General features: G+C 37.7%; 1 pseudogene; it reads right to left on the reverse strand.

The window, feature by feature from the left end:
- Nucleotides 1-9,944, reverse strand: part of LOC117377324 (hatching enzyme 1.2-like) — an 89,095-nt pseudogene extending 79,151 nt beyond the window's left edge.
- Nucleotides 9,945-12,741: the final 2,797 nt, after the last annotated feature.

The raw sequence follows: 12,741 nt of genomic DNA on the forward strand, positions 1-12,741 counted from the left end.
CTAAACTTTTCCTGTTTTATGCCAATTAGGATTATTTCTATTTGCCAAATGCTAAAATAATGAGAAAAGGATTAGGTACCTTTAAACTGTATGACTTGGGTCAAATGTTTTGGATATCCTTTCACAAGCTTCTCACAATAGTTGGCAGGAATTTTAGCCCATTCCACCTGACAGAACTGGTGTAACTGAGCCAAGTTTGTAAACTGCCTTGCTCGCACGTGCCTTTTCTAGTCTGCCCATAACTTTTCAAGGACTGAAATTAGGGCTTTGGGATGGTCACGCCAAGACATTTACAATGTTATCCTTAAGCCAGTAACCAGTTTGGCACTTCCTGGCTGATGAACGGAGTCAGGTGAAAACAAGGCAAAACACAATAATAATATTATAATTTCTCACCAAACGCTCACTTGATCTTGTGATAAACCACTGTAATTCCATAGCAAAAGATGAAATTTAATCTGTCAACTGGACAAATCGTTTTAAGACTGAAGAGGTTTCGCTGCTCATCCAAGCCGTTTCTTTAGTTCTGGTCAGATGCCTTATATCTATCTGAAGGGAGGGGCTAACTACACTGAAACTTTAAACAGATATTGTCTCCAGTTTCAGCCTTAACAACCCTGTTCAACCTATAATAACCCTCTATTGTTCTCTTTGTTCCTCTTTACTTTGGGTCTGAGGATGGAATCATAGATCTGTGAGAGATTATGTCTCAAGTCCCATTCCTGTTTAAGAAAGGATTGTCTTTCCTAACAAAAATAGCTTCTTTAACTCCCCTCTCAAACCATTTATTTTTTTTGACTAAGATCTGAACCTCACTTTCTTCAAAGGAGTCATTAGTGGCTTTGAGATGGAGATGTACGTCGAACTGGAGTCCAGAGGAGCTCTCCCGCAGGTGTTGGTACATTCTCTTATGGAGTGGCTGTTAAGTTTCTCCAAATAAACTGGAATTTTATTACTGTCTGAAAATTATTTGAAGCTTTTCAGACAGACCACTTGTGTAAGGAATGGTTACACCTTTGCTTCTAGGTTCAGATTCCCTGTTGTCCTCTTTTTTTAGCTGTCTTAGATCTATTGAAGGCCGAGTTTGGATATCCACAAACCGAGAGGGCTTTCTCTAAGTTGCCTCTTAGGGCTGAACATGAGAATTGATTTAACCAACAGAAGTTAGAAAATCAACAATGAAACAGAAACAGACAATCAAATGAATCAAAAGAAAATAAGCAAATTGAGAACTGTCCTGGAACATCCCATCCTTAGACCGTCCTTCTTGGCAAGAAAAAAAAAACAACTATGGAAAAAAGAGAAACCTCGAGGAGAACCACAGGAGAGATCCACTCCCATGGATGGGCAGGCTGCAGATATGTCCAGGACTAGACTAATTCATTTGCAGATAGAGTTCAAGACTGTAGGGCCAAAGCCCCCTAAATTAAGGGACAGAGGGAGGTTTCCCCTCTGTGTTTTTAGGAACCACTTGAGCCCTGTGTGGTATTGTACAGACAACTCAGGGTTTGTGCTGCAGTGGATGATGTGAAAGCACACATTAAAGGCTTGAATGGTTATGCTAAGTATGAATCAGGCATAGTGCAGACTTAGTGTAGCTCAGTAGACCTAGCCTACAAACAGAAACTGTAAACGATTGGTGGTTTTAGTTTCAGTGTAGTTAGCTCCTTCCTTCAGACTAGACTTTTTGTGTAGTTGACAGATTTTATAGTTTTCTTTTTCCACTGAATAATGCATATAACATGAGCCAAAAGTAATACTTTACAAAAACAAACACTAAACCATGACAAAGTTGTGCCTCAAATTTTGTGCAGTATGCAAAAAACCCTCCATTGTAGATATTCATTCACTCATAGGAACAAAATTGTGCAGCATTTCCTTAAGCGTTCTTGTGAGAAACTGCGTTGGGTTTTTGCTCCAGTTTAACACATGAGCAAACCCTTGATGAATGAGGGACTTAATCTCATTGTCCAGAACAACAGTCACCAGTGCAGTTTAGTATGTACAATTACTATCATGGGTACATTCTAAATACCTACTTCCTTTTCAAATATTCCACAAAGGTAGTGTATCTGTTTTGAGAGGCTGCCGGGTATAGTATACCCCCTGTCAGCTTAGTATTATTTATATCTCAAAAGTACATTAAATCCTACGAGCTGTCAGAGTATGAGCAGAGTACATTAAGACAACACAAGACAGGTTTATAAAAATACAGACGGGAAATCGAGCAGCAGTCAAAGCATTTATTTTTACTAGCATTTCTCTATTAAATATCCCAGTCTCTCCCTAGCCTGCAGTCAGTTCCTTAGCCCTTAGCATGTTGCACTATATGTTACTTTACATCAACATTTTTGAGCTTAGCCCTTGGGCCATATTATCAAAAACACAGTATAGATTTAAAGTGGGACTAAACACCTAAACTCCTCCCATAACCACGTTTCAAGTAGAGCTGGGCTGTGCCTGTGGACTAAAGAAGAGAGTGAGAGAAGCGCGGCGGTGTCTAGACGTATTCACCTTATTTTGGAAGGGTTGTATTATTTTGCGTGGGGCTGATAATCCTGACAGCAAATAAATTCTATATGGACTACAAAGCCATTTTAAAGACTCCTAGAGAACAGGAGCATTGTTAACTTAGCGAATTTGAACATTTTATACCAATGAACCTACTTTATATCAAATTTTTGCTGCAAACCTTTTCCCAAATTCAACATGGAAAGGAATTGGGATTCCCACCTAACCAGAAGTACCACCACCCACCCTCTGTAAATAGTAAAGTAAAGTAAAGTAAATTTGTTTGAAAGCTTGCTCAGGGCTAATCAGCTGTATGGTAATTAATGACCATAAGGCCTAACTTATTTAAGTATTTTGTGGGATCTTGCATTTTAAATGTGTTTTTTTTTCTAAAGTAGTCACCATATGGTTGGTTAGCCTGGATTTTTCATTATGTCTGTTGGAAAAATTAATGGAAAATTCACTTCTGGAACCAGAGTGGGTAATCACTGTTGAACAGGCCACACCTTAAACTCCGCCCCTGCAGCCAGGTATTTTTTTTTTCCAAAAACCCCTGGCTGTAATCAGGGCAGTGTCTTGTGATGTCACCAACTAGTGGAAATTACACAGGCCACTCAAGGTGGCACAAACTTACATTTAGGTTTCTGATCACAAAACCACAACCACTTGTTCCACTATTTCTGTAATAATGTATTAACCAAGTATGGCATTTACATGAAAAATCCAGTGCAATCCTGCACGTCTCGTCCCAACCCAGGCCCGCACACCCAAAGAACTAGAGTTGCGTTAATTAAGCAATTCAGAGTTTTTGAGTAATGTGTGAAATTTTATTGCCAGAATTGCTTGTTAGCAAAGACTTCGAACATTGGCTATATATAAATGAACACAGCTAACCTGCAAATAGGAAGTGAGCGTTGGTGTTCAACCATCGCCTCTCTGTCTGTAACTGCCCAAGCATCATCCATCCATCCATTTTCTTTCGCTTATCCGGGGCAGCAGTCTAAGCAGGGACTTCCAGACTTCCCTCACCCCAGACACGTCCTCCAGCTCCTCCGGTGGGACCCCAAGACATTCCCAGGCCAGCTGAGAGACATAGTCCCTCCATCGTGTCCTAGGTCTTCCCCGGGGCCTCCTCCCGGTGGGACATGCCCAGAACACCTCCCTAGGGACGCATCCAGGAGGCATCCTGAGCAGATGCCTGTGCCCCCTCAGCTAATTCCTCTCGACATGTAGGAGCAGCGGCTCTACTCCAAGCTCCTCACGTGTGACCGAGGTCCTCACCCTATCTCTAAGGGAGCACCCAGCCACCCTGCGGAGGAAACTCATTTCGGCCGCTTGTGTCCATGATCTTGTCCTTTTGGTCATTACCCAGAGCTCATGACCATAGGTGAGGGTAGGAACATAGATTGATTGGTAAATTGAGAGCTTTTCCTTTCGACTCAGCTTTACCACAACAGACCAATACAGCGACCGCATCACTGCAGACGCTGTCTGTCAATCTTACGCTCCATCCTTTCCTCACTCGTGAACAAGATCCCGAGATACTTGAACTCTCCACTCAGAGAGGGCAAGCCACCTTTTTTCCGGTTGAGAACCACAGCCTCGGATTTAGAGGAGCTGATTCTCATTCCAGCCGCTTCACACTCAGCCACCCCATTGCCTGCTGCAGGTCCTGGCTCAATGAAGCCATCAGGACAACACCATCTGCAAATAGCAGAGTTGAGAGCCTGTGGTTCCCAAACCATACCTCCTCCAGCCCTTGAAATTGCGCCTAGAAATTCTGTCCATAAATATAATGAACAGAACCGGTGACAAAGGGCAGCCCTGGTGGAGTCCAACATGCACCGGGAATAGGTCTGACTTGCTGCGAACACAGCTCCTGCTCTGGTCATACAGGGACCGGACAGCCCTTAGCAGTGTTTTTGAGTATTGTGTGAAATTTTATTGCCAGAATTGTTTGTTAGCAAAGACTTCGAACATAAGGTATATATAAATGGACACATCTAACCTGCAAATAGGTAGTGAGCATTGGTGTCCAACCATCGCTTCTCTGTAACTGCCCAGGCATCATTTTGGTCTTAAAATGATAGCATTAGCTGCTTGGGGGTCAATTGTGGCCTGTGTACAAATTTCCACTGGCCCACAGCCTCTGGAATAAAAATAAATATGTCTGGCCCATCAGCACTTTTGACCAGTGTAAAACACATCTACAAGCAATATTATATTTCACCAGAAGATGGCTGCAAATCTGAGGCGCCCTCTCGCTGACTTTTATCGCCAACTGGATTAAGACAGGTTTAACAAAATTCAGACCTTTGCTAAGAAAATGATGAGTTTGTTTGGGTTGACATATTTGTTTGAGAAGACATTCTCAGTTATGAACTTTTTACTGTGACGTGTACTGTAACATTTTGCGCCTCAAAATCACTGTCTTTGAGCCAGACCTGGCCTATTTCCTACAGTCAGATCTCAGCTTCACCCTTCACATTCGTGCAGGAAAGTTATTTGTTGCCTTCTGAGACAAATCAATTCTAACATCTCAGTGAATTTATTTTACTGTGATTATCAAAACCACAATTTAAATGTTCACTTTTTCATATTTATAATCTGTGTATCATTCATTTGGTTTTGAAAGGTGAAAGCCATTGCAATACAAAAAAAGTAAAACATAATTAAATAGATCATTTGCATTAAATATTAATGGTTCACAGAATGATCAGGCCGAATGGTCGTCCTCTACACATTTCTACCTCACCAAATCTGGCCGTAATTGCAAAAAGTTCCCTTTTGTCTGCTCTATAACCTTTGGCCTCGATGAGCTTCATTTGGCTGGGGCCGAAACCCTAACTTAGCCTACTTCTTTATATGTATGGTGTCTGTATGGACAATAGTTCTGGCTACCATTCAACTTTCACTGTCTGAACATACTGGTCTGAGGAGCAGTTTATACTGCCCAGAGAGGAGGAGACCTAGACTAGTACTGCCCTAGGGGAATAGTTTACTATGAAACTTGTCCTTGAGTATGCAATTTGCAGACAAATTATGACCTATCCTATGAGCATCAAGATGGCTGGACACATGTGGCCCTGTTCTAACTCATTGAACGCCATTCCCCTATAACACAAGGGCAGCTCATTTCTGAGCAGACTGTCAATGTACACTACCAGTCAAAAGTTTGGACACACCTAATTTTTCTCGTTTGTTTTCTTTATCCTTACCACTTTCTACATTTGATATATACACAAAACACATCAAACCTGTCATATGGAAATGTGTAGGAACAAAAAGAAATGTAAATAACTCAGCTATATATATATATATATATATATATATATATATATATATATATATATATATATATACATACACACAATATAATGTATATATTGCATTAGATATTTGGCCTGTGACATACATGAATATGCAAGGCTCATTGTACAAATTGTTTTCCAAATGCATCAATTTAATTAATCATTAATTTATTCAATTCCAGTTAAATAAACACAGCAGAAAAAAAAAAAAAAACATTGAACAAGGTTAACCTTTACCTATTTTAATATAATTTGGTCACATTCAGCAGGCCATGTGTGGCCCCCGGGCCGTAGTTTGCCCATGTATGTGCTAGACTGTCCACAAATTATTCATGTTCAATTTTCTTTCTTTTTTTTTAAATTCAGAAATGTACTGTATTTGATTCATCTTTATAATATCAATTAATATTGGCATTATGTAAATGTCTGTTCTGTTGTTCTCTACCCGCTTCTCCCTCCCACAAATTCAGTGTTGGAAGTGGGGATTGAACTAGCAACTGTCAAATGAACTTTTATCTACACGGTTATATTATTAAAGATAAAACTTCCTATGGTTCCCTTTTGACATGGTGAAAAGCTTCTGGGTTCAGTGAGTGGTCCCTGCGAGCGACAGTGAAAGTGTATGCTATCCACAGAGCGCTCGAAGCTCCCTCGCCTTCACCTCTGCTAATTAAAGCTAGCCAACTCTGAGATTTAGGAGCTCGGCAGTAATAAAAAGTAAGGGACTTCTATAAAAGACACTCCCTGAACTCTTGGTGAATGTGGGAGATAAAAGAAGACACCCATTGAGTTTCATGACCACAAAGACTTTCAATTTCAGACAAGAGTCATTTTAGGATGAAAAATGGAAATGAAGACATAGGCTACAATTTGTTTTCTGGTAGGTCCTTTGCCAGCTTGTGGCACTTCAACCTAATAATGCAAGGACTGAAAAAAAGCATCATTGTCAATCTGAAGTGGGGGAATTGATTTTGTTCAATCTGAACCAGTTAATGACCAATGAGCTCCTATGTTTCTCATGTGTCACTGAAAAAAAAAACCAACACATGAGGGTTCTCACGCGCAGTGTTGGGAATAACGGCGTTACTTTTTCACTAACGGAGTAATGTAACTAATTACTTTTCCCACCGTCCTAACGCCATTACCGTTACTGACTATAAAATGTGGCGCGTTACTTTTAGTTCAGTTCACTCTTCTCTTCATCAGAGTCTCTCAGCCGAGGAGCTGCAACGCGGCTCGGGGTGAGATAAAAGGCTTGTTTGAGATGCACTCAAAAAAATAATTCTTTGGATTTACTTAAAAGCATTGCGTCATCCGGTTGTACGCAATCACATTGAGTAATTGTTGTAAAGTATGCTTATATAGTACATACTTAACATACTTCAATAGGGTCTATGTAGATGGATTAAATATATACTAGATATTTTCATTACATAGTTAATACTCAACCTTATTGGGTGCAAACTACATAAATGCATTGCGTAATCCCTTTATAAAATACTTAATAGTAATTACTCAAGATGCTTAGGTAAATCTTAAGAATTCGCGTTCTTAACCCTAATTCAAACATATTAAGTAATTTGTATTAAATACCATTAAATAGAATTAACATCACTACAGTAACTTAATATAAATAAAACACATTCATATTTACTCAGTGCAGTTGCATGCAACCGGATGACGCAACATTGTTAAGTATCGCTTACAAAAGCAAGTCAAGTTTCCCAGAAGTGAACAAAAAACAGCATCAGGAATAATTTTACTTTAATTGTTCTAGATCGTCAGAAGAATTGAACTTGTGTCATGTCATTCATAACAGTTCTCAAACTTAATGGAAGGTGTCATGTCTGTTTATAAAAATCTTCTTGCTCAGAAAAAGAAAGATTACCAACCACGACCCATGACAATGTTCTTCTTTCTGAGAAACACTCCTGCGCAGCCTTCAGTAGAAAAATACGCTACAGCACTATTTCACGGATTTCATTTATCCCAGGTTATATTCAGAACGTAAACCCCCACCATAAACAAAGGTTCACTGTACAAGTTTTTTCCAATAACATCAACGTATTCTTTTTATAAGAGATATAAACATTCTCGACTTAAAGAATGAGGGACACAGGTGTGGTGGTGGTGGGGGTGAGGAAATAAGAGGACTGTAGTTGTCTCACCTTTGATGCGGACAGTGACTAAGACCCAACACCAGGGGTCCATCTTTATAAGACTAAATACCAAAATATGCTTTTCTGCTGGACACAAATAAATCTTTACACCCATAGATACGTTATACTAAAACCATTAGTCATTAACAATAAGTAAGTAAAATTCTGATATTTTCCTCAAAATAGTATTATTATTATTATTATTATTAAAATTAACATTTCATACAATAAACTTACTACATATTCTTTTATCATGTTGCTTGGATCTTCATTCAGATAAACAGAAAGGGCCTTCAGCGTACAATATCTTCTTTGGTCAATGGAGTCTCTCTGAAAAATAAATAAATAAATAAAATTAAATTTGGGAGTAAATTAGGACCTATGCAGAGATTTCATACTTTAACGCTACTTTATTCATTCTGTATGTTCTATATGTGCCAAATGTTAAAACCATTTTATATTTTTAAAAAATACAATAACAATAATATTCTGATTTAAACTTAAAAAGTAAAATTTTAAATATCAACTTTTTTATACTTTAATACACAGTATTTTTCAACTTTTTAAGCGACGGCACACTTTTTTGGATTAAAGACATTCTGTGACCACCATTTATAAATGTTTTTTTACAATTTTTATAAAAACAAAAAAATATCCTATAAAGACTGTATTAATGTTAGCTGGTTAGCTGTACAAAATATATTGTTAAAAACCATTATGTTGAGATGTTAACAGTCTAATACATCCATTTATAAATAGTAACTAATTTATTGGAAATGTTTTCAAGGCACACATAATACAACCTTTATCTCCTAGAGAGACACAAACAAAAATAACAGTTACGGTTGTAAGAAAACATTGTCAATATAACAGCAATAGTAAGCCTTAGTTGGAAACATACAAACATCTTTAGCTAGCTAAATATACATTTACAGTGGTTATATAGGGCATGTGTTAGATCTAATTTTAATTATTCAATACAGCATGTGGAGCGCAACTAGTAGCTCCTGAGCGACAAGTCAGAGACCCCTGCTGTGTACACTATTTAAATAGATTTTAATAAAATGAAAGTGGTGGTTTCTTAGTAATGAAATTATTTCCAAGTTTAAAATGACAAACCTCATTAATTCCTGTCATGATTTCTGTTATCTTCCGTCCAGGTTTTCCTCCCTTCTTTCTAAAGATTTTCATCAGTTTAGGAGCATAAAGATCCAGCTGTGACATGAACTTTGAGGCCAATGGCATTGTGGTGATTCGTCTGAACTCTGCATTAATCTAGAAGACAGTGAAATAAAAATGTATTTAAATTATGTTTTTTCCTGCCCCAAATACCAAATTACAAATGTATATAGCCTGTAAGCTTGGTGGTGTTTAAAATGTTTTTTATCTGCAAAAGTTTAAAAAGAAATGTGTGTTCTGATGTAATTTTGTCAAATTAACAATTCTTAATTTTGGCCCAGTGTAAAACATGGTTGCTAAGGTAATTACCAAGTATGTCATTGTTTACAATGAGGAAGAAAAATTATAAATGTAAAAAATTCATCAAACTGGGATGACATTTATGATTTTTATTTTTTTTATTTCTAGGAAAGTCTTAGATGTAATTATCTAAACTGTATTTTAGTAGAATTTGTTGCCTAGCCTCAGAGGTACTTCTTGTAAGTTCAATTATTTCAGTACAAAAAAATTGTGTCAGTATTGTCTTCTCCAACCATAACATTAGACTTTATGATTGTTGTGTGAACATGCCATTTATGAGATGTTCTAATGACAACAGCATTGCAAGCCAACATGACATACCTCTCGATGAGAAAAGAGTGCAGGCCATCTACTTTTGAAATCTGCAATGAAAGGCATGTCTCGAACGATTTCTTGTCTCCTGTGTGGAAAAGTTTTCTCCATCTTTCTTTTGATTAATTCATCATTATTCCTTTTCTGGACTTCAGAGAGGAGAGCCACCCTATCTTCCTCCTGACTTTCTGATAATCTGGGCAAAAGTTGACTTCTGCTCTACGAGCCTTTTTAACCTGATTTGGATGGACATTTACATCACCTCTACGTTTAAGGGAATTTATCTTTAGCTCATTGCATCCCATATTTCTAAGGTTGCTTCGGTAGTTACCCATCTTCTGCTTCAAAGTTATTTTCCAGGCTGAATAACCAGTCTCTGAGCCCAACTCTCTTAAGAATGGGTATGTACCAATCAGCGCTTTGCAGACATCATCAAATTCTATATCAGAAGGGTATGGTTTGTACCTAAGAATTTCAGAAGCCAAGCTTTGCATAATGTCACTTTTTAACTTGGGTGGCAGGGTGAAAAGAGCTCCAGTCTTTAAAAATTCATCATTGGCTTTTTTTAGCTGCAAATCTACCGTGTAACTAAAAGTGGGCAAAGTAAAAGTGCTAGGCCAAGGATCAATTCTGAGACTGGAGGAAGAATGAGATGAGGAAGGAGATGAGTCAGTTGAGGATGAAAGAATATCCGTATCAACAGACCACCTACAGGAGCCAGGACTGGAGTTGGGGCTACAAAATGAAGAACATGTTGTCTTTGGAACTTCTAGGTCAGGCTCTGGGACACATGCACTGATTACTACTTTAACTTTGTCCATGTTCTTTAATTCAGTGGTGGAGGTGAGATTCAGGAATTCATTGAAGTCATTGTCCATGTACTGTAGTCTAAAATCTCCTGTTAGGGAACATTGCTTCTGAATCTCCATTTTAAGGTCTTCCAAAGTCTTTGGTATTCCGGATGGTAAAGCAAGTTTGACTACATTGTTTTTTCCAAGGATCACAAGAAGTTTTGTTGGGTCAGTCATTGTGCTCATGTTATTCTGCCCAAAAAAAAAAAAAAAAATTTAAAAAAAAAATAATAATAAAAAATTATTTATATATATATATATATATATATATATATATATATATATATATATATATATATATATATATATATATATATATATATATATATATATCCTACTCAATATCAGTAAATAATTTACATTCCCCTATTTCGCCCCTGCATCAAGATGTCTTTGATATTGTTGCTGCTGCCTCTGTGTTTCAAATGCAGCTGTAATGACAGTTTAGATTTTGTAACACATGCATTTCTTAAAACAATTGAGGCAAATGCCTTGAAAAGGCCGTTGTGCAATTTGCTTTAGTTTAAAAATAATTTACAAGTCAAATTTATTAAATTTTTTACTTGCCAAATTTGGAATAATGAAGTGAACATTTGATACAATTGCGGATACTGAATCAAAGTTATGAGATTTCTGAATTGTTACACCCCTAACATTGAATACATTTTAGGAGACATTTTTGATTTGTTCATTCAAAATGTTTTGTAACAATTACTAAAAAAAAAAGAATAAACAGAGTGAAACTAAAATCTACATTTACAAAAACTTTGTTACAAAGTTTTGAAGTCACAAGAAAATTTACCTCAACAGTGGATGAATCTTTTTAGTGTCACCATTCGCCAGGGTCCAACTTTGTATTCGCTGAGTTCCGATCCAGGAGGTCACCTAATTCCAGCAGGTTGAGTTCCCTTTCCGGCGGATCCAGGATCTGAAGTGTTCTTTGTACCACGAAGCACGTTTCTTAACAACCAGTACCAACTTTTCTACCAAAACACAGAGTTGTACTATTTCTGCAAATTGTGGCAGACCAGCTAATGATCCATGTACAATAATCATGCCCTTTTTGTAGTTAATGCCATCAACTGTAACACTCTGAGAAAAATGTACAATAGAAATGTCTGGGTATTTCTGAGAGAAGCAAAGTGCAATATCATGTTTGAGAACTTCAACAGGCACAGGTGAGACATGTGTAACTTGCAGAGTTGCTTTTTCACCAGCAGATAAATGCAAATAATGGCCTATCATCACCTGATGCTTGTTAGCTAAAGATAGAGTTATGTTCCTAAAGCAGTTAGTGTGTCTGGCAACATTTTTAAAAAAACGTGTGCTTAGACTCAAACCTTATTGTCCACAACAAGACAAGAGGGCCAAACATACGAATGAGAGACGGGTAATGAGATACAAAATGGTGTTTTGGCAATGGTCATTTATCAGGAAAAACTTCTTTGAATCTTTGACTGTGGTCAAAAATCTTACTCTGCAAAAAAGCAATGGTGTCATCTATATGAACAGGGCAAACAATCAGCTCAACAATATCTTTCTGATCAAGGAGGAAGTGCCAGGCTGGCTCATCTTCAGGGATAAAATGTCCAATGAGTAGTGGTAACAATCTTAAACACCAATTTTCATGAGCATTACCACCCACTGTTTTTTTAGTTAAAAGAGTGTGAGGCAATTTCTGGGGGCGATTTGTTTGGTCAGTCCATCTGTATGGAAAGAACTGAATTAGCTGGTTTAAACTGTCAAAGGTTAGATACTTTTTACCAATCAGTATTTTGAAACACTCAGCTAATTCAAATGGCACAATGCCTTCGAAGAGATCGTGGGCGAGATCAGGAGGGAATCCTTCAGTAACCCTGAAGAAAGAGAGACAGTCAGCCAAAACACAAGTACTTTTCACTCCACAACAGGCTACTCTCTGCTCAGTTGCTGCAGCAACATGTTCTCGATGGACTTCTTCTGTTCTCAATTTGAAGTCATTTATGTTTGTTTCTGAAGACTCAATTTCCGAACGAGAAGCCGTGCAGAATCTACAAAAGTATTCCCCAGAAAAACTTTCAACATAACCTGCTAGTCCATGAGCTCCAAGGTTGTCAGCAACGACATATTGAATTGTCC

The sequence above is a fragment of the Periophthalmus magnuspinnatus genome, chromosome 10 (genome assembly GCF_009829125.3).
Source record: "Periophthalmus magnuspinnatus isolate fPerMag1 chromosome 10, fPerMag1.2.pri, whole genome shotgun sequence".
Lineage (NCBI taxonomy): Eukaryota > Metazoa > Chordata > Actinopteri > Gobiiformes > Gobiidae > Periophthalmus > Periophthalmus magnuspinnatus.